Consider the following 26,617-nt stretch of genomic DNA (forward strand, 5'->3'; position numbering starts at 1 on the left):
AACTTCGCTAACACTTTAATGGTGGGGTCCGCGCTTTAATTTTTTAATGCCTTTACAATAGTAAATCCGGACAAATGATTTATAACAGAAAGAATACAAGTATGGCCTCTGTTGATAACAGGGAAGCCTACACTAGTTCCATATAAATCGAATGAGAATATGTCGAAGGGGAATCTCGCTACCGGGACTCTTCCCATTGGAGGATTAGGATAAGCTTGGGGTTTTTTTCTTAAGTTACACACTTCGTATGTACTTACAAATTCTTTAAATTTTGTTATTCCCGACGGCACGTAAAAATATTGTTTTAATTTATGGAAAGTTTTTGTTACTCCTAAGTGTCCACCTATATCTAAATGAAAATATCAAATGCGGGTGTTATTAAGTTTTGGGGTAATACAGGTATTAATGAGGTTTGGTTTCTATTTTCCTTAGCGGTCACGATTCTACATAGTATTTCTTCATCAAGATCATAGTAAAAATTATCTATCTCTTTTCTAAGAGCTTTGAATTTATCCGGTAACGCATCATCATTCACAAAATACTTAATAAGTGCTACACACATTTCGTCCTTTTTTGATTTCTTTTTATTATAAATTTTCTACCAATTAAATAATGTCTAAATTTGTCCAAGTGGTAGATTATAGATAATAATTCTAAGTTTGTGGCGGAATAACTACTTTCGCCTATTGATAAAGTTCTACTCGAATAGCATATAAATTTTTCCATTTTTTTTGTTTAGGCGTTCCCTCTAGAGGATTTGGGTTTTCTACCGGGATTATTTGAGAAAGAATAGCGCCAATGCCTTTTGAACTAGCATCCGTTGTAACCACAAATTGTTCGTTTTCGAAAACATGGAGTGATAATATTGGTTCAGAAGTTAGTGCCTTTTTGAGACGTCTAGGGAAGTTTGAGCTTCTTGGGACCAGGTAACATTTTGGGAGTTCCCTTTAGTTAATTCCGTGAGGGGTTTCGCAATTTAGGCGTAATTTCGCACGAATTTTATAGAGTAGTCAGTAAGACGTAAAATTCCTCTTAATTATTTCTTACTTCTAGGGGTTTGAGGTTTTAAACATATTTTAGTTTATCAGGGTCTTGAGATATCTCTCCTTGCGTTACCACTACTCTTATAAACTAAAATTTAGGTTGAACTAAATTTACTCTTTTAGGCCGGCATTCGAAATTGCCCTGTATGATTTTCTCGAACCCGTAGCTAATGTTGCTAAGTGTTGTTCAGTGTTTTCTCTCACGCATATGACATCATCAACAAAATGAATGATATTCATTAATCCTCTTAACAGGTGTAATAAGGGTCTACATAGCGCGCTTGAACTTGTTTTAAGTCCGAAAGGTACTCTTAAGTATTCATATGAACCGCATTCAGCCGTAGAAAATGCAGTTCTATGTACATCTTTATCGGCTATTTTCACTTGGTGGTAGCCTTGGGTAAGGTCCAAAGAAGTAAAAATTTTGTTTTTGCTTGAAATTGAGTCAGGAATTTCATCTATTCTTGGTAAAGGAAATTTATCACTAACTACTTGTTTGTTGAGGGCTCTATAATCTACTACGAGTCTAAGGTCGCCATTCTTTTTTGGTACCAAGATCACTAGTGCACTATACGGACTTATACTAGGACGTATAATTTATTTTTTTTCTAATTCATGTATTTTATTTTTTAACCATTCTTTGTGCTTATACGGCACACGATATGGCTGTTTCGCTACAGGGTTACAACTTATTAGAATTTAATGTTCATAAAAAGGTATTACTCCAATATCATTTTAGGATGCGAAAAATGTGTCTTTTAAATTCAATAGCAGTCAGCATAATTTTTTCTTAAGATATAATCCTTTAATATTACCCCAATGGGGTTTTCTCAAGAATTGCGATTTATTTAGAGAGTACATGTTATTAGAGGTTTAATTGCCGTTAGCCGGGTTTATTTTGGAATTCTCCCATTTGTTTAAATCATTCTCCGATAAAACTTGTATTTAAACTACACATGTCCCCTTTTTTATTCTAATTGTTTCATTTTCGGTGTTATTAGTTACCCAAATAAAACATACTGCTTTGTCTAATGTATAATCTGTTCTTCGCATAGCAAATTTTCCGGAATATCATTTGTCGGGGTCGCAAATCCTATTTCAGATTTGCTTTCCACTGGTTCAATTATCTGTTACATTAGAATTCTTTGCTTCGTTTTGGGAGGGACTTTTGTTTTCCGTATCGCGAATCCGTAATTTTTTTCTTTATTTTCGTTGTCTCTTAGATTTATACTGGCGCTATGTTGCGCCATTGCGGCATCTTGCGGCGTCACGTTGGGTTTTACTATGTTTTTCCATAATTCGCTATTTTCTTAATTTCGTTTGATCTATACTGTCGCATATCTCCTATTTTTATTTTCGCAGATTCAATACCCTTATTTTTTAATTTTACTTCATCTCTGTAATGTCTCTCAGAATAATTGGAAAAGTTTCTGGTTATGCTATGTCCTCCTTGCGAGACATGAGTTTCAAAATAACGCGACATTATACTGTCAGAAATTTTATTTACTGTTACGTGCTCTTCGTAACCTTTGTTAAAATTTCTTAAGGTAGAAAATTCATCTCCTACCTTTGCAGGGCAGACAAACCTTTCATTTGCCACGTATTGTTGTACTGTATTAGACCTCAAAGAATTTGTACCGATAATTGCTTCATACGGAAAGTTATCGCATATTATAAAATCTGTCGGAAAGATTCTGTTATCCTTTTTTACGTTTCGGCAAATTAAGCCTTTTGCATCCAATTGATGCCCTGTCACGCTAGTTAAATTGGGATTATTAAAATTTCTTTGTTGCCTAATATGCGGAGGCAACATATCAAATACACATGAGTTTATGATGTTCGCGGTAGCACCAGAGTCAATTAAAGCCTTAAAGTAAATATTTGCCGCACAAAAATCATTAAATATTATTATTATCACTACAAGATGGTACTACTAATAGTTTGGACCTATTAAATATTCTGGGCACCCTCTGGGTCCAATTTATATTTCTGAGGGGCCTGACACATTTCCCTGCGGATTTATTTCATGCGTCGGTGTCTGCAATGGACATTCAGACATATGAGATTCCATAGGCATATCTAATTGATTTACATTTGTCTGCCTTCGCCATGTATTATTACGGTAGTTTGGATTTCTTGCGTCAATGCCGGCTGGCGCTGACTGCCTATGCCGTCGGCTTGGAAAGTTTTCATTTCCCGTCGGCCAATAAACTATTTGCCGTCGGCTTGAAAAATTTTCATCTCCCGTCGGCCAATTTTCGTGATTTCTATATACCATTCTCGCATTATATTGGCTTTGGCGAGTATTTGTGTTTTTAGATCTGTAACTAATTTGTCCATTGTGGGGAAAGTAACCTATCAGGTGTTTATACACGTTGTAGAGTTCTGATTGCCGCAATCGTTTAGGACTACAAACTAGCTTACTATTTGTACTAAAATGCTGATTGTCAGACAAAAGGTTATCGTAGTTTATCATTCTACCGACAACAGTTCCTAGTGTGCGGTTGGGGACATGATGGCACTCCCTCGCGATGTACCCAGGTCGATTACAAATATAGCATCTTATTATTGTAGGGTTATTTTCTTAACTAACTTGTTTGACAGGCTGAAAACGTACTGTTTTCTGTCTAGCGGGCTCTTGCGTTTTATTTCTTTGTGGCACTGGGGAGGTATCCCTTGAAAAGAAATTGGGAGACGCCTGATCACCCTTGAAGGTCATGCTTGCGTTTGATTCGCCTAGGCTATTTATTCTTTCTTTACTGTGATTAGCCACCATCGTATTAACTTCGATCAATCGTATCAACTTTGATCAATCGCGCTGACTCCTGAAATACAAGATCCAACGTCTGAATATTTTTGGATATTACCATTCTATGTAGTTTTAGGTATAGCCCTTTCAAAAAGGTATTTAGCGTGAATTTTTTATACAGTTCTCCTGAACCTTTTCCTTATTTTGCTTCTACTGAAATGCCTATATTATCAAGATATTCTCTTATATTTTGTGAGTTGTCAAAGCATAACATCTCGTCTCTTAATTTATCTTCATAACCTATTTGGATAGATCCATTTTTAAATGCTTTTAATGAACTGGCCATAGTAATTGTTGGTCGGCTGGTCTCGTTACCCGTAGCTAATTCAATCTGCTTTAGAAATGTTATAGTCTGGCCATTTAATCTTAGTAAAATCATGCCGACTAACATTTTTAGCTTTGTTGTTGTTGATTCTACAAACTGGAACATTGGGATATTAAATTCTTCAATATCTGATTATCCATTGTACTGCGGAATAGACTTTGCTATTTCTACATTTTTCACGACCAATTTTTGTGCCATTAATAGTTTACCTAATTCTTCTGACATTTTTTTGCGTTCGAATAACTCAAAATAAATTTATATTTTCACTTAGCCTATTTTGGGGATGGCTATTATCTCCTATCAGATATTCTAAAGGGTTTTCCTATAGTAGCTTAGTGACACTAGGCGTAATCACATTTCTTATATGTCTGTATCTTTCCAATGATTAAATTTAAATTACAAAGTTTATAGCCTAATTAGTTCGCATGATTTTCTCCAATTTCCGACTGCGCCACATGTAGCGATAAAAAAAATTTGAGTGGTTTATTTGTGGTAATAAAGATTGACCGCGTCGAAGGTAATATTGTACCTTAAACCTGTGAACTTACACCTTATAAGTTCTTCGATAGCGCCACTTATAGCGCTAAGGACTGTGCCATATGTAATATTATGATTTAAAGCGGTGTACCGATCGCGCCAATTCTTCCGGGGTAATTTTTCATAAGCTACTTAATAGGGTAGGCAAGCTCTAAAAATAATGAGAAAGTTGATTTTATGATCGTGCCACAGCAATAGGGAGTAAAGTAAATTTATGACCGCGCCACCCTCAATCATTGAGAGAAATTAAAATATATAATTATATGAAGGTAACCTCTTTTCCTTGGGTTATCTCGAAATCAATTACCTCTAATGTTATGTAGAGATCAGATCCCTGGGAACCTACCTTGGAGACATACGAACTAATTACCTGTCGTGCGACTAAATACAGACATATAAAATTAAATAAACACAAATAGAAAGGCAATAGATTTAGTGTGAAATATATCTTAGGTATACAACAATGCTCAATTCAGTTGATCACAAATATGAGAAGGGACAACAATAATGACTGGACTGCAATGCCTGAACGCCGAAATAATTCTGATCATAATAATCCTCCAAAAAGCACTTTTACCACACTATAAAACATATTTTTTGTCCTGCGCTCTAAGAGCTGAGTCACAATTGGCCCAAGTCTTGTGGAGGGGGCCGCTATTTTGTAATTATGTTCGCAAACTCACTACATTATGCGAACTGTTCGTCCAATAATTTGTTTTAAATATTTCTGATGATTAATCGTTATAATTTTAACTTCCTGAGAAAAATTCTGCCTAGCATCTCTTTCTTTACCAGTCATCTCAATGAAATTCAAAACTGAATAGCGTAGTTCATTGGCTAAGGCTAAATTTCATCTTCCCTTTTCGATGATTCAGAACTTTTCTTTTTTTGAAACTAGATTTAAACTTAATTAGAGGGAGTCAGAATTATCTTTAGAAAGAAAAAGATTTTATTTTTTTGTATATTAAATATATCACATTTTACTCACGGTACAGTAAATATTTTTCTTAAAATGGTCTATTTGTGTTTTTAACTTTTAAGATCATACAAAAAAACAAGTATAGATTATTTACTAATTTAAAAAGGATCATGTTCACCTAATTAAGGTGAAACCTACAATTTTCTACTAAGCCTACCCATAATTATCAGTAGGCCTATATATATTTCTCGTCAAATCACCCCCTTCTGTGAAAAGAAGGGTAATAATCTCTTTAGTCGAGAGTTTTAAAAATCTGTTCACGGAATCGTGTAAATTCTGAATTAAATTATAGCAAAGATATTATATTCTGCAATGGCTACCAAAAAAACCTTATTGAAAATATCATAGATAGACCAATTAAAAAAGATAAAACAAGAAAATAGGGAGCATGTCCCCTTGATTCGGTTATTCCGACAATTGAAAAAAAACTGTCACTACCTTACCATACATCTCAGAACTTAGCGATAAACTTGGAAAAATTTTAAATAAACATATTGTTTCTTTCAAAACTTGACAAAAGGTTGAATATTTTTTCAACTCAAAGATAAAGCTGACCCTGTACTGGGTAGTGGTGTCTACAGAGTCCCGTGTTCATGGGAAAAATTTTGCATTGGTAGGACCCATCAACAACTTGGTGAACGTTTGCATAAACACAAAATTTCAATAGACAAGTCCCTGAGATTGGAAAATAAAAAGAACAACTTTGATTCCGCCTTGGCCCTATATATATTTGAAAATCCCCCTCATCTGGTTCTTTTCGAGAAGGCAACTTTAATATCTATTGTAAATGGCCTACAACAATCTTTTAGAGAGGCAATTGAGATCAAAAAATATATAAACAGAAATTTGGCTATAAGTAGAGACACCAGAGATATTTCATTATGCCGTAGACAAAGTTTTAAGAGAAGAACGGTGCGGTTTTAGAAAAGGTAGAGGATGTTTCGACCGAAGTTTCACTCTTAGGCCAATAATTGAGAAGTGCCTGAGTTTACAAACACCTTTGGTCCTCAGTTTTATATATTATGAGCAAGCGTTCGATTCTGTTGATAGAAGAGGTTTAGTAAAGGTTTTATCCTTGTATGGTATACCAGGCAAATACATTAAAGTGATTAGTTCTATGTACGAGAATAACACTGCTGCGGTTATTGACTGACCGTATTTCAAACAATAGGCTATACGAAAAATGTGGTTTAATACCGCTCTCTAGAGCTATAATGAAAGAAAGGTTGAGGTTGCTAGGGCATGTTGTGCAGATGAAGGATGACAGATTGCCAAAGATTGTTCTTTTCGGCCAACCATCTAGGGCTAAACGTAAAGCAGGTCGTCCGTCTGGGGTGGGAGGACGTCATAAAGAAAGATTTAAAGGAAATGGAAACTTCGTGGGCAGGTGTAAAAAGGGAGGCTTTAGATAGATTGGGGCGGAGGAGGAGCGTGCGTAGCTGTGTTGGCCTAAGGCGGCTTGGTGCTGCGGTGAGTTGTTAGTAGTAGTAGTAGTAATTCATAACAATTTAATATTAAAAGACTCAATCAATATTTTCACCCAGTCTAATTTAAGAGAACCTATTTGCATGTGTAATGAAAACCGAAATTGCAGAAAAGCTAAGACTATTGCAAAGCAAAAAATTCTTGCTCGATCATTTTGTTAAATCTTTTGTCATTGATTCCTGCCTGGTTTTTATTTAGTGTCTGTTCTCTTTTTGTCAGGTAAACTTTTAAAGGTTACATTTTTTTTTTTTTTTTTTTAACAATGAGGACGACTTGGCGGAGGTCCTTGTTGAAATATTTGCGTATTATTTGTATTAATTTTTTACTACTGGATGAAGAAATCCTCGTTTTCTAACCTTTTTTATTTTTTTTTTCATTTATAATTTCCTTTCCTCTCTTAGTTTCATATGTTTTCTACTTTTGAATTTAAAATAAGTTATTAGGTTAAGTACAGTTTAATGTCAATAAATTACTGGTTGAAAACACATAAATTATAATTTCAATAAAGCAAATGATTGTATTTAGTGGGATAATATTTACAAAACTGTCTGACAACAATTCACTGAACTACTAAATAGAACAATCTAAAATTCTAGGTTCAGGTTTTTGGGTGGCCCAGAAGAGTGGTTAGCATAATTGATTTATTATTGCTTTCAATTTAATATGCCTCCTACACTCATCTAGTAGGAGACTAGCAAATTTTTGGAGGCACATGTGATAGCACGTCAGTTTCAAGTAGATGTAACATGTCCACTTTTTCTTGTTAAAATCAATCTATGAAGCCTCTGTTGTGCATGGGCTGTTCTTATAATTTGGGGCCCTCGCCCCTACGGCTGAACATATCATGCCTGCCTGAAGGCACATAATTTGGGGCCCTGCCTGAAGGCAGGTTTTAGAAAAGGTAGAGGATGTGTCGAAGAAATTTTCATTCTTAGGCCAATAATTGAGAAGTGCCTGATTTTTCAAACACCTTTGGTCCTCAGTTTTATAGATTACGAGCAGGCGTTCGAGTCTGTTGATAGAAGAGGTTTAGTAAAGGTTTTATCCTTGTATGGTATACCAGACAAATACATTAAAGTGATTAGTGATTATGTACGAGAATAACACTGCTGCGGTTAAGGTAGAAAATGAGGTTAGCAGCTGGTTTTGTATTAAATCAGGAGTTAAGCAGGTTTGTGTTCTATCCCCGTTTATATGGATTATTTTGATGGACTTTGTTTTAAGGAGCACAGGAAAGGCAATGGGAGACCACGGAATCGAATGGGGAGGAAAAAATCTCCTGAACTTAGATTATGCTGACGATTTACGCATCCTAGATGAAAGTGTGAGCAAAATGAATGAAGTTTTAGTGGTTTTGCGAGTTCAGGGTGCAAGAATTGGTTTTAAAATTACTGTTAAGAAGACTAAGTCACTAAGGCTAGGCATTAGTGAAGATGAAAAGGTGATGTGGGGTAATGAAAAGATTGATCAGGTGGGCAGCTTCACTTACCTTGGTAGTGCTATTAGTAAAGATGGTGGGAGCAGTGAAGATGTTAAATGTCGAATAGCCAATACTCATGGTTTTTTTTACAATTAAAAAGAGTTTGAAAGAATAGAAAGATTAATATGGAAACCAAGGCTAGACTATTGGAGTCTACAGTAATAAAAATGGTCAAATATGGTTCTGAAGCATTGGCAATCCAAAAAACGGATTAAGATTTGCTAGATGTTTTTCATAGAAATTACTTAAGGATTGTTCTAAGTACCCGGCAGACTGACCGTATTTCAAACAATAGGCTTTACGAAAAATGTGGTTTAATACCGCTCTCTAGAGCTATAATGAAAGAAAGGTTGAGGTTGCTAGGGCACGTTGTGCAGATGAAGGATGACATATTGCCAAAGATTGTTCTTTTCGGCCAACCATCTAGGGCTAAACGTAAAGCAGGTCGTCCGTCTGGGGTGGGAGGACGTCATAAAGAAAGATTTAAAGGAAATGGGAACTTCGTGGGCGGGTGTAAAAAGGGAGGCTTTGGATAGATTGGGGCGGAGGAGGAGCGTGCGTAGCTGTGTTGGTCTCAGGCGGTTTGGTGCTATGGTGAGTTGTTAGTAGTAGTAGTAGTAATTCATAACAATTTAATATTAAAAGACTCAATCAATATTTTCACCCAGTCTAATTTAAGAGAACCTATTTGCATATCTAATGAAAACCGAAATTGCAGAAAAGCTAAGACTATTGCAAAGCAAAAAATTCTTGCACGATCATTTTGTTAAATCTTTTGTCATTGATTCCTGCCTGGTTTTTATTTAGTGTCTGTTCTCTTTTTGTCAGGTAAACTTTGAAAGGTTAGATTTTGTTGTTGTTTTTTTTTTTTTAAAACTGAGGACGACTTGGCGGAGGTCCTTGTTGAAATATTTGCGTATTCTTTGTCTTCATGTTTTACTACTGGATGAAGAAATCCTCGTTTTCTAACCTTTTTTTATTTTATTTTTCATTTATTATTTCCTTTCCTCTCTTAGTTTCATATGTTTTCTACTTTTGAATTTAAAATAAGTTATTAGGTTAAGTACATTTTAATTTAAATAAATTACTGGTTGAAATCACATGAATTATAATTTCAATAAAACATGATTGTATTTAGTGGGATAATATTTACAAAACTGTCTGACAACAATTCACCGAACTACTAAATAGAACAATCTAAAATTCTAGGCTCAGGTTTTTGGGTGGCCCAGAAGAGTGGTTAGCATAATTGATTTATTATTGCTTTCAATTTAATATGCCTCCTACACTCATCTAGTAGGAGACTAATAAATTTTTGGAGGCACATGTGATAGCACGTCAGTTTCAAGTAGATGTAACATGTCCACTTTTTTCCTGTTAAAATCAATCTATGAAGCCTCTGCTGTGCATGGGCTGTTCTTATAATTTGGGGCCCTCGCCCCTATGGCTGAACATATCATGTCTGCCTGAAGGCACATAATTTGGGGCCCTGCCTAAAGGCAGGTTTTAGAAAAGGTAGAGGATGTGTCGACCAAATTTTCATTCTTAGGCCAATAATTGAGAAGTGCCTGAGTTTTCAAACGCCTTTGGTCCTCAGTTTTATAGATTACGAGCAAGCGTTCGAGTCTGTTGATAGAAGAGGTTTAGTAAAGGTTTTATCCTTGTATGGTATACCAGGCAAATAAATTAAAGTGATTAGTGTTATGTACGAGAATAACACTGCTGCGGTTAAGGTAGAAAATGAGGTTAACAGCTGGTTTTGTATTAAATCAGGAGTTAAGCAGGTTTGTGTTCTACCCCCTTTATATGGATTATTTTGATGGACTTTGTTTTAAGGAGCACAGGAAAGGCAATGGTAGACCACGGAATCGAATGGGGAGGAAAAGATCTCCTGGACTTAGATTATGCTGACGATTTAAGCATCCTAGATGAAAGTGTGAGCAAAATGAATGAGGTTTTAGTGGTTTTGCGAGTTCAGGGTGCAAGAATTGGTTTTAAAATTACTGTTAAGAAGACTAAGTCACTAAAGCTAGGAATTAGTGAAGATGAAAAGGTGATGTAGGGTAATGAAAAGATTGGCCAGGTGGGCAGCTTCGTTTATCTTTGTGGCATTATTAGTAAAGACGGTGGGAGTAGTGAAGATACTAGAAGCAAAATAGCAGCTTCACAGGGTGTTTTTTCACAGTAAAAAAAAGTTTGAAAAAATAGGACGATAAGTGTGCAAACCAGGATTAGACTATTAGAAGCTAAAGTTAAGACAGCGATCAAATATGGCTCTGAAGCATGGACACTCCGAAAAGCGGATTAAGATTTGCTAGATGTTTTCCAGAGAAACTACTTAAGGATTGTTCTAAGTACCCGGCAGACTGACCGTATTTCAAACAATAGGCTTTACGAAAAATGTGGTTTAATACCGCTCTCTAGAGCTATAATGAAAGAAAGGTTGAGGTTGCTAGGGCACGTTGTGCAGATGAAGGATGACAGATTGCCAAAGATTGTCCTTTTCGGCCAACCATCTAGGGCTAAACGTAAAGCAGGTCGTCCGTCTGGGGTGGGAGGACGTCATAAAGAAAGATTTAAAGGAAATGGGAACTTCGTGGGCGGGTGTAAAAAGAGAGGCTTTGGATAGATTGGGGCGGAGGAGGAGCGTGCGTAGCAGTGTTGGTCTCAGGCGGTTTGGTGCTATGGTGAGTTGTTAGTAGTAGTAGTAGTAATTCATAACAATTTAATATTAAAAGACTCAATCAATATTTTCACCCAGTCTAATTTAAGAGAACCTATTTGCATATCTAATGAAAACCGAAATTGCAGAAAAGCTAAGACTATTGCAAAGCAAAAAATTCTTGCTCGATCATTTTGTTAAATCTTTTGTCATTGATTCCTGCCTGGTTTTTATTTAGTGTCTGTTCTCTTTTTGTCAGGTAAACTTTGAAAGGTTACATTTTTTTTTTTTTTTTTTTAACACTGAGGACGACTTGGCGGAGGTCCTTGTTGAAATATTTGCGTATTCTTTGTCTTCATGTTTTACTACTGGCTGATGAAATCCTCGTTTTCTAACCTTTTTTATTTTTTTTTTCATTTATAATTTCCTTTCCTCTCTTAGTTTCATATGTTTTCTACTTTTGAATTTAAAATAAATTATTAGGTTAAGTACATTTTAATTTAAATAAATTACTGGTTGAAAACACATAAATTATAATTTCAATAAAACAAATGATTGTATTTAGTGGGATAATATTTACAAAACTGTCTGACAACAATTCACCGAACTACTAAATAGAACAATCTAAAATTCTAGGCTCAAGTTTTTGGGTGGCCCAGAAGAGTGGTTAGCATAATTGATTTATTATTGCTTTCAATTTAATATGCCTCCTACACTCATCTAGTAGGAGACTAGCGAATTTTAGAAGGCACATGTGATAGCACGTCAGTTTCAAGTAGATGTAACATGTCCACTTTTTTCTTGTTAAAATCAATCTATGAAGCCTCTGCTGTGCATGGGCTGTTCTTATAATTTGGGGCCCTCGCCCCTATGGCTGAACATATCATGTCTGCCTGAAGGCACATAATTTGGGGCCCTGCCTGAAGGCAGGTTTTAGAAAAGGTAGAGGATGTGTCGACCAAATTTTCATTCTTAGGCCAATAATTGAGAAGTGCCTGAGTTTTCAAACGCCTTTGGTCCTCAGTTTTATAGATTACGAGCAAGCGTTAGAGTCTGTTGATAGAAGAGGTTTAGTAAAGGTTTTATCCTTGTATGGTATACCAGGCAAATAAATTAAAGTGATTAGTGCTATGTACAAGAATAACACTGCTGCGGTTAAGGTAGAAAATGAGGTTAACAGCTGGTTTTGTATTAAATCAGGAGTTAAGCAGGTTTGTGTTCTACCCCCTTTATATGGATTATTTTGATGGACTTTGTCTTAAGGAGCACAGGAAAGGCAATGGTAGACCACGGAGGAAAAAATCTCCTGAACTTAGATTATGCTGACGATTTACGCATCCTAGATGAAAGTGTGAGCAAAATGAATGAAGGTTTAGAGGTTTTGCGAGTTCAGGGTGCTAAAATAGGTTTGAAAATTAATGTTAAGAAGACTAAGTCACTAAGGCTAGGCATTAGTGAAGATGAAAAGGTGATGTTGGGTAATGAAGAAATCGATCAGGTGAGCAGCTTCACTTACCTTGCTAGTACTATTAGTAAAGATGGTGGGAGCAGTGAAGATGTTAAAAGTAGAATAGCCAAGGCTCATGGTGTTTTTTTACAGTAAAAAAAAAAGTTTGGAAGAACAGGAAGATAAGTCTGCAAACCAAGATTAGAATATTAGAAGCTACAGTGATGACAGTGGTCAAATATGGCTCTGAAGCATGGGCACTCCGAAAAGCAGAATAAGATTTGCTAGATGTTTTCCAGAGAAATTATTTAAGGATTGTTCTGGGTACCCGGCTGACTGACTGTATTTCAAACAATAGGCTTTACAAAAAATGTGATTTAATACTGCTCTCTAGAGCTATAATGAAAGAAAGGTTGAGGTGGCTAGGGCACGTTGTGCAGATGAAGGATGATATATTGCCGAAGATTGTTCTTTTCGGCCAACCATCTAGGGCTAAAAGTAAACAGGTCATCCCCGTCTGGCGTGGGAGGACGTCATAAAGAAAGATTTAAAGGAAATGGGAACTTCGTGGGTGGGTGTAAAGAGGGAAACTTTGAATAGATTGGGATGGAGGAGGAGTGTGCGTATCTGTGTTGGTCTCAGGCAGCTTGGTGCTGCGGTGAGTTGTTAGTAGTAGTAGTAGTAATTCATAACAATTTAATATTAAAAGACTCAATCAATATTTTCACCCAGTCTAATTTAAGAGAACCTATTTGCATATCTAATGAAAACCGAAATTGCAGAAAAGCTAAGACTATTGCAAAGCAAAAAATTCTTGCACGATCATTTTGTTAAATCTTTTGTCATTGATTCCTGCCTGGTTTTTATTTAGTGTCTGTTCTCTTTTTGTCAGGTAAACTTTGAAAGGTTAGATTTTTTTTTTTTTTTTTTTTTTTTAACACTGAGGACGACTTGACGGAGGTCCTTGTTGAAATATTTGCGTGTTCTTTGTCTTCATGTTTTACTACTGGCTGATGAAATCCTTGTTTTCTAACCTTTTTTTTTATTTTATTTTTCATTTATTATTTCCTTTCCTCTCTTAGTTTCATATGTTTTCTACTTTTGAATTTAAAATAAGTTATTAGGTTAAGTACATTTTAATTTAAATTACTGGTTGAAAACACATAAATTATAATTTCAATAAAACAAAAGATTGTATTTAGTGGGCTAACATTTACAAAACTGTCTGACAAAAATTCACTGAACTACTAAATAAAACAATCTAGAATTCTAGGCTCAGGTTTTTTGGTGGCCCAGAAGAGTGGTTAGCATAATTGATTTATTGATTACAATGTTTTAACAGCTTTTTTTTATTCTGTTAATTGATAAATAAATAAAACAAAAAAGAGCATGCACCACTATGAGATGGCATTCCTAAAACAAAAGGATTGTTGACTATACATTAAGAATTCTGTTGTATTTCGTTTTTGCACCAAGATGTAGGCTACTTTAAACTTGTCCTTTCCATAAAATCAGTAGGCTTCTCTTGGGAGGATAAAAGTTTATTCTTGTAATGCCTGAAATTACATAGGCTACAGTATTATGATGGAAATCAGGGTGTAGTATCACAGTGAATGCAATAGTATGAATTAATAAAGAACATTGTGTTTCCATGAATTATCATACAGTTAGAGTTACCATAAAACATTGATGAAGAGCACGGTTCATTCAGTCACAAATTCTGACTTTGTGTGCCCTTTTAAGGGTTGATCCCAACCAGGGTGGAAACTGCTGCCCCTTCCCAGCCTTGTGTAAAAGGTATCTAGCACCTCTATAAGGGACTGTATCAACATTTCAGGATATCTGTCTTAAACAAATTTGGTCAATGGCTCCAAAAAATGTGCCTTCAGGCAGACATGATATGTTCAGCCATAGGGATGAGGGCCCCAAATTATAAGAACAGCCCATGCACAACAGAGGCTTCATAGATTGATTTTAACAAGAAAAAAGTGGACATGTTACATCTACTTGAAACTGACGTGCTATCACATGTGCCTCCAAAAATTTGCTAGTCTCCTACCAGATGAGTAAAGGAGGCATATTAAATTGAAAGCAAGATATTTTATGCCTAATGAAGATAGGATTGTGTCAATGACTATGTTTGTCTTTGGAGAGCTTTCAGGACTGCCTCTCAGCCCAAATCAGGGCCATAGAAGGCATAATTGTGCTCCCATATCTACCTTTTTCCTACTTCTAATTCTCTTCTATGATGACAGTAGGCAATTCTCTGGGTAGTATCTGAAAATTACACTTTTCCTGGTGGTAGTAATGACATAAGAGAAAATCTCATTAGCCTTCAACACCATTTTATCTTCAATGCCATAGTCTTCTATAACACTTCCTATAAACACTTTGGCTCTGTACAAGCTTCTTGCTATCAACAATCAGGTCTCATCAAGATAAAAAAAAAAATGATCTGATGCCCAGATGATCAATTCCAGTGCATCCAAGATTTATAGCTACTAATGGCCTCATAGAAGGTCTTGCATCAAAATCCTGACTTGATCTTCAAGAGTGATCCTATCAACAGAGATGAAAAACTTTTTGTTTGGGAATACACTTCTCCCCAAACCTCTTTTGTATGTATATCTCAATTGGGAACAATTCCTTCTGTACAAGAAATTTGGAATGCAGTTTGTTGTTCTAAGAACTTTTTGCTATCCAGCTCAGTCATCCCTCTGTATAGGTCTAGCATTAGATCTATTTTCAAATGTGAATGCCTAATTTTGTCATGGCCTCCTATAACCTTGCTGATGTTATCTACAGGAAGTTCAACATGCACAATTCTAGGGAAAACATCTAGGCAAAAGGTTGACTACTGAAATGTCAGGGCCTAAGGTGTTATTGTCCTGGTTCCATTAGAGATGTCACAAAAACAGAATGTGACTGAACCATGAAATCCTCTTAAGTCAGGCCAATGTCCAGCATTAAAAGCAGTAATACCTAAAAGCTAAGTAATACCTAAATACCTAAAGTAATACATTGAAAGCCACGCCTAGAAGTTGGAATGTCCCTGGCATCACCCTATTTCAAGAAGGACAAAGAAATTCTAGAAAGAGTTCAACAAAGAGCAACCAATATGGTAGAAGGCCTCAAACAAATGCCATACAAAGAGCATTTACATCACTTGAAGCTTCCTACTCTTGCATACAGGAGGAAACATGGTGAAATGATAATGACCCACAAAATTATTTCCAAAAATGTTCTCTCTTGTCTCCTTACCCCTCCCCCAGAACATTCTGTGACTAAAGGTTATTCCAAAAAGATTTTCAAGCAATGCTCCTTAGTCCGAGAAAGAAGCCATTTTTTCAGCCAACACGTAACAAGCTTGTTGAATCTACTCTCTGAAAATACAGTGGCTGCTGATTCAACAGGTGCATTCAAGAAAAATCTAGACAAAGAATGGCTACAGAAAGAGTTCCTGTATAACTGGGAAGCTGCTGAGTCCGTCATCCAAAATTTAGCAAACAACCCATTGAAGTCATAACAGAGCATTACAAGGATGAAAATCCTTAATTTCGCTCCAAGCTGCGATTTAAGGAAATACTTTCAAACAAAATGTTGGAAAAGAATAATACAGCAAGCCATGGCACACAGTCAGGCAAGTAAGATTTAAGGTGATACAAAAAAAAAATTCTTTTCAGGCTGTGCACATTTGACATTTAGTCAAATCCAAGTAAGTAGAAAGCCAAAGACTGAAGCCTTTATAACTTAGAAAAACTTATTCTTTTGCCTTAATTACCTTCATTAGCACTTTGGAGCAAAATAAGGTCCATGCTAGGTTTGTTCTGCTCCATGTCAATTATGGCAATTTGGAATGTCACTGTGTTATGGACCCAGTGATGTTGTATTAGTTGGCAGCTGAGAGGGATGGACTGTCCCACTTATATTTCCATGGCTTTTTGTTCTATTTTGTCAAGTCTTGACTTAAAGGAGGCACTAGTGGGTGCAATCATGGTTTTGTCTTGAAGGTTGTTCCAGTTGTTGGAAATATGCTTGGTAAAAAGGTTTTAGTGCATTCTGGTGTTAACTCTTTGCTTTGCTAGCTTCTAGGAGTGTCCTCTAGTGTTATATTGACCTGTATGTTTTTTGAGGAGGGTGTTGTTTGGTTTACTATTATATTTGTAGGCCAGCATCATATCACATCTGTGATGTCTGAAGACCAGTGCTGGTAGTTTTAGGTGCTACAGTATCTTATCATATGGCATATCTTGTACACCTGTGATGCATTTGGGGGTATGTCTTTGGACTCCTTCAGTTATTCTGGTGTCATGCTTGTAGGCGGGGAGGGGGGGGGGGGTCAGAAAGATTACAAAATCCAAGAACAGGCTAACAATAGCCTAGTAAAGTCTCAGGAAGACAGTATAGGAGTGGCTGGTGATAGCATGTTTCAACAGGCCTAGACTTGAGTTAGATTTCAACACTGCTTGTTACCAATCCTCATGGAACTTTAGTTGCTCATCAACAAGTAAGTTTTGGTGAAGTAGCCTACTCTCTGTAAATATAAGGGCCATTTTTTAGCACTAAGATCTTACATCTGAGATATTTTATCTTTCTGCAAAGCAGGGGCAATTCTCCAGCATTTTTATTGGGGGGGGGGGGGCAAGAGGGTTCCATATCTGGATAGTCAAAGGGCAGGGGATGTATAATATTTTTTTCTCCACATTATGGGGGGGGGAAAATGCCACCCCCCAACAATGCCCCTGCTGCAAAGATTACCATTTTTTCAACTCATCTTTGTTCTAAGATCATACAGCTCACTGATTTTAGCAAAAAGCAAGAAAGACACCATCTTTCTGCCATATAGAAATGATGAGTATATCATCAAAGTTCTCTCATCATTAGAGATGATAGAACTTTGATGATACACTCAACATTGTTCTCAGACCACTGATCAGAGCAGAATGATGAAAGAAATTTGCATAAAAATGACAAAAGATGTAAGATCTTGGCAGATTGATGAGTGAAAAAATAGCCCTATATTATGCGACCTAAATCAAGTCAAAATCCTTTTCTCTATTTTTTTTTTAAAGTGATTTTGTAAAGACAATTTTGCATTATTTCCAAAATTCACACACTTCAGACCTTTTTTGAAGAAACAAGTAAGTTTTGAAAAACGTCTTCTTTTTTGTTTTATACAAAATGCCTTTCTTTGGTATTTCCATTGAAGAAACTGTAAAATTATCCCCCCCCCCCACTAGATTTTGAAAAATAGATTCTCTCTCCCCAATATTTTCATGAATAGGCATCACTGTAACCTATCTATGTAACTTTTTTGGTAGAGTTCTACCAAATCATATTATTGAGTTAGGAATAAAGTGAATATGGTAAAGTTCTACCAAATCATATTATTGAGTTAGGACAAAAGTGAATACACCATTTGATGCCTTTTTTTTGCTGATTACAAATATAATAATCATTTCTAACAGAAATGAATTTCAGCCCCCCCCCCTATATATACCTAACCTAACCTTGAATTGGCATATATAGGGGGGTGGCTGAAATTCATTTCCAATAGAAATGATTATTATATTTGTAATCACAATAAAAAAAAGGCATTGAATGGTGTATTCACTTTTGTCCTAACTCAATAATATGATTTGGTAGAACTTTACCCCTAACCTAATCCTGAATTGGCATATATAAGGGGGAGGGGCTGAAATTCATTTCTGATAGAAATGATTATTATATTTGTAATCAGCATAAAAAAAGGCATCAAATTGTGCATTCACTTTAGTCCTAACTCAATAATATGATTTGGTAGAACTATACCATGAATACACTATTTGATGCTTTTTTTATGCTGAGTATGAATATAATAATCACTTCTATCGGAAATGAATTTCAACCCCCCCTATATATACCTAACCTAACCCTGAATTGGCATATATAGGGGTGGGGGCTGAATTTCATTTCTGATAGAAATGATTATGGTAAAATTCTACTTTAGCTACTTTTGGCTATCTTGGGAAGGGGTTAGGTTAGGAAAATGAGACTTTCAGGGATGGGTCTACAGGCTAAAGTATGTCCCAGGAGGTTATTTTGAAGTACCTACCTCCACTCCTTCTTCCTCTAGAGGGTCATGAAATTTGCCTACATGACAGGACTATACCCATTGAAATTTTGACAAAACCACATTTTACCTTAATTTTCAGTTATCAGTTTCTTTTTCTCTTTCTTTAGTTCTGAAAATGCAATTTCAGTTATTTGAGCAGAATTTTAAGACATATAAATAGTTTATTTCCAAAATTCAGGAAATGTATTTGCATATCTTTAAAACCTTATAAATTGGGATTGAGCAAAGTTATGAATCTGAAAACAGTTTTATTGTACTTCATTTAAGCAGAAGATCTATTTTGCAAGGTTTCACTTCTATAACTCACATATTTTTAAAGGTCATCAACGGTAAGGACCCTCTAGAGGGAGACAAGGTGGAGGTGGATACTTCAAAATATCTTCCCAGGACATACTTTAGCCTGTAGACCCATCCCTGAAAGTTTCATTTTCTTAACCTAACCCCTTTCCAAGATAGTCAAAAGTAGCTAAAGTAGAATTTTACCATGATTATTATATTTGTAATCAGCATAAGAAAGGCATCGAGTGGTGTATTCACTTTTTTCCTAACTCAATGATATGATAGAACTTTACCACTTTTTTATTTGGCAAAGGTTAAGAATAGCAGCTCTCCAGAAGGACAAATGCTAGGACAAAAAGTGAGACATTCTTAGATTGCTAATTTTATGCAGTCTGCATTGAATCAGCAGCCCCCTCCCTCTGTATAGCTCTACCCCTAGGATATATACAAAGCAAACATAATATGAAACATTTACCATTAAATTCCCTATTTTATGCTCCTCTTCAACATTATGGCATTACCCCGACATTGTACCCCCCCCCCCCCAATCCCCCTGAAGGAAACAAATGTATCCCCAATAGTATATTTGTTTAGTGTTCTTTTAATTGATTGGTCTGTTGCAAAACTGGTAAAAGGTAAATTTCTAGGTGGCCCTATAATTTAGCTAGGATGAAAGTGAAACATCATTTGATGTTCTTTCATAATTCAATAATTGCTTCTTTTGTAAGTTGCATCTTGAAACCTTAAAGGGGCCCCAAACGTATTTCGTTTTTGTGACCACACACACCTATTTGATTTTCAATTCAAACCGTTTTCCTGCCATTTCAAGTTTTTCAAATACTATTGACAAAAATAGCGCTGAATGTTGCGATTTGAAACTTTGCCATTGACAATTCAGGGTATATTCCAATTCACGGTATATTTGCACATTAGGGGGATAGGGGGGGGGGGGGTTAATGTTCATGGTAAATTTGCAGTGGGCCATATAATTTAGCTAGGATGAAAGTGAAAACTTCATTTGATGTTTTTTTATGCTTTTTCATAATTCATATAAAATACCTTTGGGGCCCCTGTAAGGGCTCAAGATGCAATTTACAACAGAAGCAACTATTGAATTATGAAAGAGCATACAAAATACATCAAACAGGCTGAGGCTGTATAGTAGTGAATGCCTTCTATAATTCTATTCAACTTGAAAATAAAATTATTGACCACGAATGATGTAAGAAATGGCGATTGGTAAACTGCATTCGAAATGATTGAAACTCATTTCATAAAGACGATACTTTTTTTTCATCGTGTGAAGAACTGTGTATATTGCAATATGTGCAATTGTATATTGTATCTGTCTGGTTTTTATGCCAAGTAAAAAGAGAGGCGAAAACTAATGAACGAGAGAAGTGAAGAATTATGGTATGCAAAGTAATATTTGGCAGGGAAAGTCACTGGTGATAAATCGCTAGGAATGGCACCGCGATTGAGTGATTTTCGGGGATTCGGGGAACCCAATTCGGGGAAATATCCAAAAATATGGGGATAGTGCAAGCCCTGCTCGATTTCTAATCAGGAAAATTGAAATACTAAACCACACGAGAAGGAAAAGCTCCGACTTTGCGGTTGACCTAATAAACAATTTCTGCAAAATTAATTTGAAGTCAACCGAACGCCGCCATCTCTGCCAGCAACGGCGCGCCGGCGGCGTTACGACACTTCGGTGGTGTTCGACTGGGCCTCTCGTCGGCGGCGTTCGGTCGATCCGTCGGCGGGGCACCGGGGTCTAAATATATCTATAGAAATGAATTATATTGTTTTTTGCACAGTTAGCAGAGCGCACTGAAGTTGAAGTAGCCTTAAACTTTGACTTGAAACGTTATAACTTGACCACTTCTTTCAGAAAAAAATTTTGGAGGGTTATTCCGTGTTCATAAGAGAAGAGGGTAAAGGTGCAGTTTAGTTCCTCCTGTAGTGTAGGGCACAGGAGCCCTATGGTAAAGATGCACAGGTTTGTTCTCCGTTATAAAAACAACTTATTTCAGCAAATACAAAGAAGAAGTCCATTTGCGGCATTCTGTGGGACCCCAAGGTCCAATGCTAGTATCAGATCCCGCGGGTGGCAGTTTACGCTCGTCAAGTTCTGGCTGTATCGGCCACAAGTGCCCCAGCTAAACGGCTTTTTAGCACGACAGGACTGATAGTGACTGCAAAAAGATCAATGGCTCCAGGCAGAGTGAACAAACTAACTTTTGTTACATCAATTGTAACTGAAGTGATGTAACCGCTGATTTAAAATTGTTCGTGTTGTTAAGCCATGGTATCTGATGTTGTTTTTTCGATGTTGTTATTTTTTTTCACTTCCTTTTCGTATGTATTTGATGAACAGGAGATGTTTGAACTTCAAACTTATATACACATTAGCCCAGATCATTAACAAGAAGGAAATGACTAAACACGGGATTTTATAGGAACAATGCGATGTTAAACATAAGCACAACATAGGTTTCCCTGGGTCTAGTGGCTAAAAATGAGAATTCTACTTGGTCTGATCGACGGTGAACATAAACACTTTCTGCACGGCCCAACAAATTCCTGTTTTGTCATATTGTTCTTGTATCTTTTTAGCCAACCATTTAAAAATCCTTACTAAAATTGAGGTTGAACGTGCTTGGTGAAGTGGAATTTTTATTATTATTTTTAATTAGAAAAATCGGCGTGCCATGGCGCGCCGCCGGTCTAAAATCGGTGGCGCGCCGCCAAAAAATTTCGGCGCGCCGATACGAAATCACACATTCGCCACCGTCATGTCGGCGTGGCGCGGCTTCGAGGACTACTTGCCATTTCAAACTTTTTTTTTTATCACAGCCCTAGAACCGCACTGAGATTGAGATTGAAATTGAGATTGAACCGCACTTTTTTTGCGGCCTATTGTTTGAGATACGGTCAGTCAGTCGGATACCCAAAACAATCCGTATGCAATTTCTCAGGAAAACATATAGCAAATCTTTCTCCGTTTTCCGGAGTGCCCATGCTTCAGAGCCATGCTTGACCACTGTCATCACTGTAGCTTCCAATATTTTAATTTTGGTTTATATACTTATCTTCCTATCCTTCCAAACTTTTTTAAACTGGGGAAAAACCACCTAGGCCTGGACTACTCTACTATTATCATCTCCACTGCTCCCACTGTCTTTATTAATATTATTACCTAGGTAAGTGAAGCTGTTCACTTTACAAATCTTTTCGTTACCCAACGTCAACTTTTCATCTTCACTTAATCCTGACCTTAGTGACTTAGTCTTCTCAACATTAATTTTCAAACCTATTCTTGCATCCTGAACTCGCAAAACCTCTTGAATTTCATTCATTTTCCTAACACTTTCCTCTAGGAAACTTAAATCATTAGCGTAATACAAGTCCAGGAAAGTTTTACTTTCCCTTTTGATTCTGTGTTCTACCATTGCCTTTGCTGTGCTCCTTAAGAAAAAGTCCATCAAAATAATCCTTTAAAATTGGAATAAAATACATACCTGCTTAAATCCTGATTTAATACGAGACCAGCTACTAACCACATTCCCTACCTTAACCGCGGCAATGTTGTTCTTGTACATAGCCCCAATTACTTTAATCTATTTCTCTGGTATACCATAAAGGATAAAACCTTCGCTAAAGCTTCACATTGTTGGAAGAATCGTATCCAGCAAAATGTTTAGTCTTCTCTGTTTCCTGATTTACAGATCTATCCCTTGCATTGCTATCAATCCCTGCAGAGGCTGGTGCCCATTTTTATAATTATTTTACAGTTACCACTAACAAATATAAACCTCGAATAACAGGCAATTACTTTTCTCATTGACATCTTAGCTCTATTTATATATTTCATGACATCAACAGACACTTTTCAGTCAGGGCATATAACTATGCCGAAATAGTTTACAAGATTGGCGCCTGAATATCCTGAAGTCTTCTTAATATTAACGACTTGCGTATTAAATTTCAGTATTTTGGCTGGTAACTTAAATTCGCTTGTGGTTTTTAGATTTAAGATTACACTGAGAGCAACTGGCGTCCCATGTCCAGTTTTTAATCCATCTGTATAAAATGTATAAAATCACAAGAGAAGATGGCCACATGTAACTTGAAACTTTTTGCATTATTGTGCCAGGATATTTCACCTTTATTTTTTACAGATTCAAACTGATAATGCTCCCAAAGAGTTAATTTGCTGGGAGTGTGGACTTTAGCATATCAGTTATAAGCTGTGATCAAATTGAGAACACCTGAATAGCCCTTTCGGAACGTTTACTTCATTCCATTTGTTATGACTTATAACAGTGAAGAAGAGACTCGATTTTCCAATTCTTGATTTTACTGAACGTATTTATCTGCTGTCACAACATTTCTTCATGAGTTGCCATGCGGTTATACTTCTTCTTGTTCAACGAATTCTTCTAGTTGCCAAATAGTTTTTGTTAAGGATTTCATTACATTTAGTCTTCTGATTTATGCTTCTTGTGTTCTATGTGAGGACTTTAATCGAAATTTCTATAAATAATAAAGCTTAGAAGCTTACATTGATTTACATGGTCAATTTTCCCACTCTCTAGTGTCAATAGAGGATGCATTGATATTTTTGACTAGTATCATTAACATAGCATTAGATGAAGGATTTAAGGTTGGTGCAGTGTTTCTAGACCTACAGAAGGTTTTTGACACAGTTGACCATGGCCTACTCCTGGAAAAATGCGAGGCCTATGGGATCCGAGGTAAAGCTCTTGACCTTATACGGAGTTTCCTTAGTAACCGGTACCAGTTTGTAGAGGTGACTTGTATACAATCAGGACGCCGCCCAGTGGTTTATGGTGTCCCACAAGGGTCAGTTCTCGGTCTGATTCTTTTTTTATTGTTCATTAATGATGTGCCTAATTGTATCCCAAGTTGTTGTTTTAATGTTAGTGATATGGCTAAAAATACCCGGAATGAGACGGTATCATTATTTGCTGATGACACAGTTGCTGTTAGTACCGCGAAGACAGAAGAAATACTTCAGACATCGATGAAAGATACTGTTGAAAGGTTAAATTCCTGGTTGAGGGTAAATAGATTAAAGATTAATCTGTGTAAGACTAATTTTGTTAATTTTTCCCATTCACCAGATTTTTATCCATGGATGCAGGATATTGTAACACAGTATGGAACTTTAAAGCGGGTGTGTTCTTATAAGTACCTGGGGGGTTATATTGATGAAGTTTTATCATTCAAGCACCATGTACAGTATGTTTGTAAAACTGTGTCTTGTAACCTGGGTATAATGAGAAAACTTGAGCATTTTTCATCCTTTTGTTATGCGTCTTCTTTATTTTTCCCTTATCCATCCATATATATTGTATTGTCGTAGCGTTTGGCTTGGAACATTTCCTTCTATTGTTCAGCCAGTACGAGTTCTACAAAACAACGCTGTTCTGATGTTAGATCGGCTGTTAGATGTTAGTTGTATACACTTCTGTTCATTTTTAGGATTTAAAAGGGTATAAATCTCCTGTATTTTGATAGCTTAGCAAACCTTAGATCTTCCATCCATGATAATGATACTAGGTCATCTGTAGAGATTAATATTCTGCTGGTTGTTTCGGCCTAATTGATGTTTTCTTTGCTTCATAGGGGGATCAGAAGTTGGATCCAGCTTGATCAAAATATAAAAAATATAGGTGATATTTCTTCGTTAAAATAGTAATTAAAGGGATGCTTTTTAGTAAGTATGAATTTTAGTGTGTTTTTTTTTTAAGATATTGGTAATTATATGTGGCTCCTGGGGGTGATGATTATGATTTAATGAAAATGTTAAGGTATAAGGTTTGTGGTGCTGTTTGGGGACTGTGATATGGATAGGTTGTTTTTTTTTTTTATTGTTTTGTTAGTTTAGCGTATTTTTGCCACCCCCTTGGACAAGTTTTTACTTCTTGGGGTGGCCGCTAAACTGATGTTAAATTGTTTGTTTGCTTAGAACAAATCTCTCTCTCTCTCAAATATGTGAGAAATGCTGAAATTTTTACTGGTGATGAGCATAGTTTTGGTTTTATGTGAAAAGAACTTGATATCGATCCAATCTATCAAAAGCTCCAGCTGTTGCAACATGGCTTTGATACATTTTGGGACTGCGTTGACGCTTCTTCCCATGGCCTGAAAAGCTTGATCATCGACAAAAATACGTGCTCTAGATGTCCCATCATCAAGTGCTACATAATACTGCAACATCCCAAAAGGAAGGACACAAACCTCTTCCATGTGAGGACCCATTTTACCTTTCAATATATAAGTAGAAATACTGTTGCCTGCTTTGACACGGATTTTACGGTCTTCACATATTTGAAAATGTCTCTGTATATCAAGGAATCAAATGCACTGTCAACATTTGAAAACTGCAATCATGATAAGTTTTTCTGAACCAAGTTACATTAAGTTGACTACCTACCAGATTGTCAATGGTGCTTTTATTCATCCTCAATTCACATTCGAAATTTGAATAATTTTCTTCTTTCAATTTTACAACACAGCCTCCGTTTTACAGGTGTTATCATGTACTTTACCAAAACTGGGAAGAGTGTTATGAAACGATGGTTTTCAATTTTCGAACTACCTTCATTTGCTTTGCCGAATCACTGATGATGCGGCTGATTTCTATAATTTTGAAAATTAAAAGAATCATAACAACTTATCTAATTAGACAAGTTTATTAAGTCTGATGATAATCTAATGCTTCAATAAAAATAAAAAAAACAAAAAAACTTGACTCTTTATTTTTTGGTTCAGCACCCAATTTTGAACAAATGACTGGACAAAGAAAGAAATCCCGACATAAACGACAAGCCTATGGTCTATAGCTATTAGGCAGAAAAAAAGAAAACACTCACTCGAATATTTCACATTCATAAAATTTTGACTTTTTAAGTTTATCTATATGGACTTATAATTTCAAAACGGAGGATTTTCATTTTTTTTTTCTACTGCTCATTCGCTTCTGCCTTGTGGTCTGCAAGCAGTGGCTACTTGAAAAAAACTTTTACTCTGATAAGCCTCATAACATTTCTCCTGAGGGAAGATTAAGGTTTGAGAAAAAAAAAACTTTTGGTTATAAAGTTTACCTTCTTAGTGTATAAAATCCTTATAAAATCAGTATAAATATATAACATAAACAATATAAAACAGTATATATAACAGCATATATATAAACAGTATAAAATCTAAACACTATAAACAAAACGCTGTAATATCTAACACTCAGTGTTTTGACACTATTGACATAATAGAGAATAGTGAGTTTTCAGAATATTACAAAATTTTGAACTGTCAACGTGTTTTTTTTTAGAAAATTGCCTATATTCCTTTGTAGGTGCTCTTAGCCAGATAAGAATATATTTACGCACCTAATGTGCGTCAATGACAACGGGGTTCGTTGGTTGTC

The 26,617-nt window shown here is 36.0% G+C and overlaps 1 protein-coding gene across 1 annotated transcript in view; it reads right to left on the bottom strand.

Moving 5' to 3' along the window:
- The window catches only part of RyR (Ryanodine receptor), a 602,377-nt gene that overhangs the window by 371,869 nt on the left and 203,891 nt on the right, over positions 1–26,617 (bottom strand).

This window comes from Artemia sp. Qi Xiang Cuo, chromosome 8 (assembly GCF_049724085.1).
Source record: "Artemia sp. Qi Xiang Cuo chromosome 8, ASM4972408v1, whole genome shotgun sequence".
In the NCBI taxonomy this organism is placed as follows: domain Eukaryota; kingdom Metazoa; phylum Arthropoda; class Branchiopoda; order Anostraca; family Artemiidae; genus Artemia; species Artemia sp. Qi Xiang Cuo.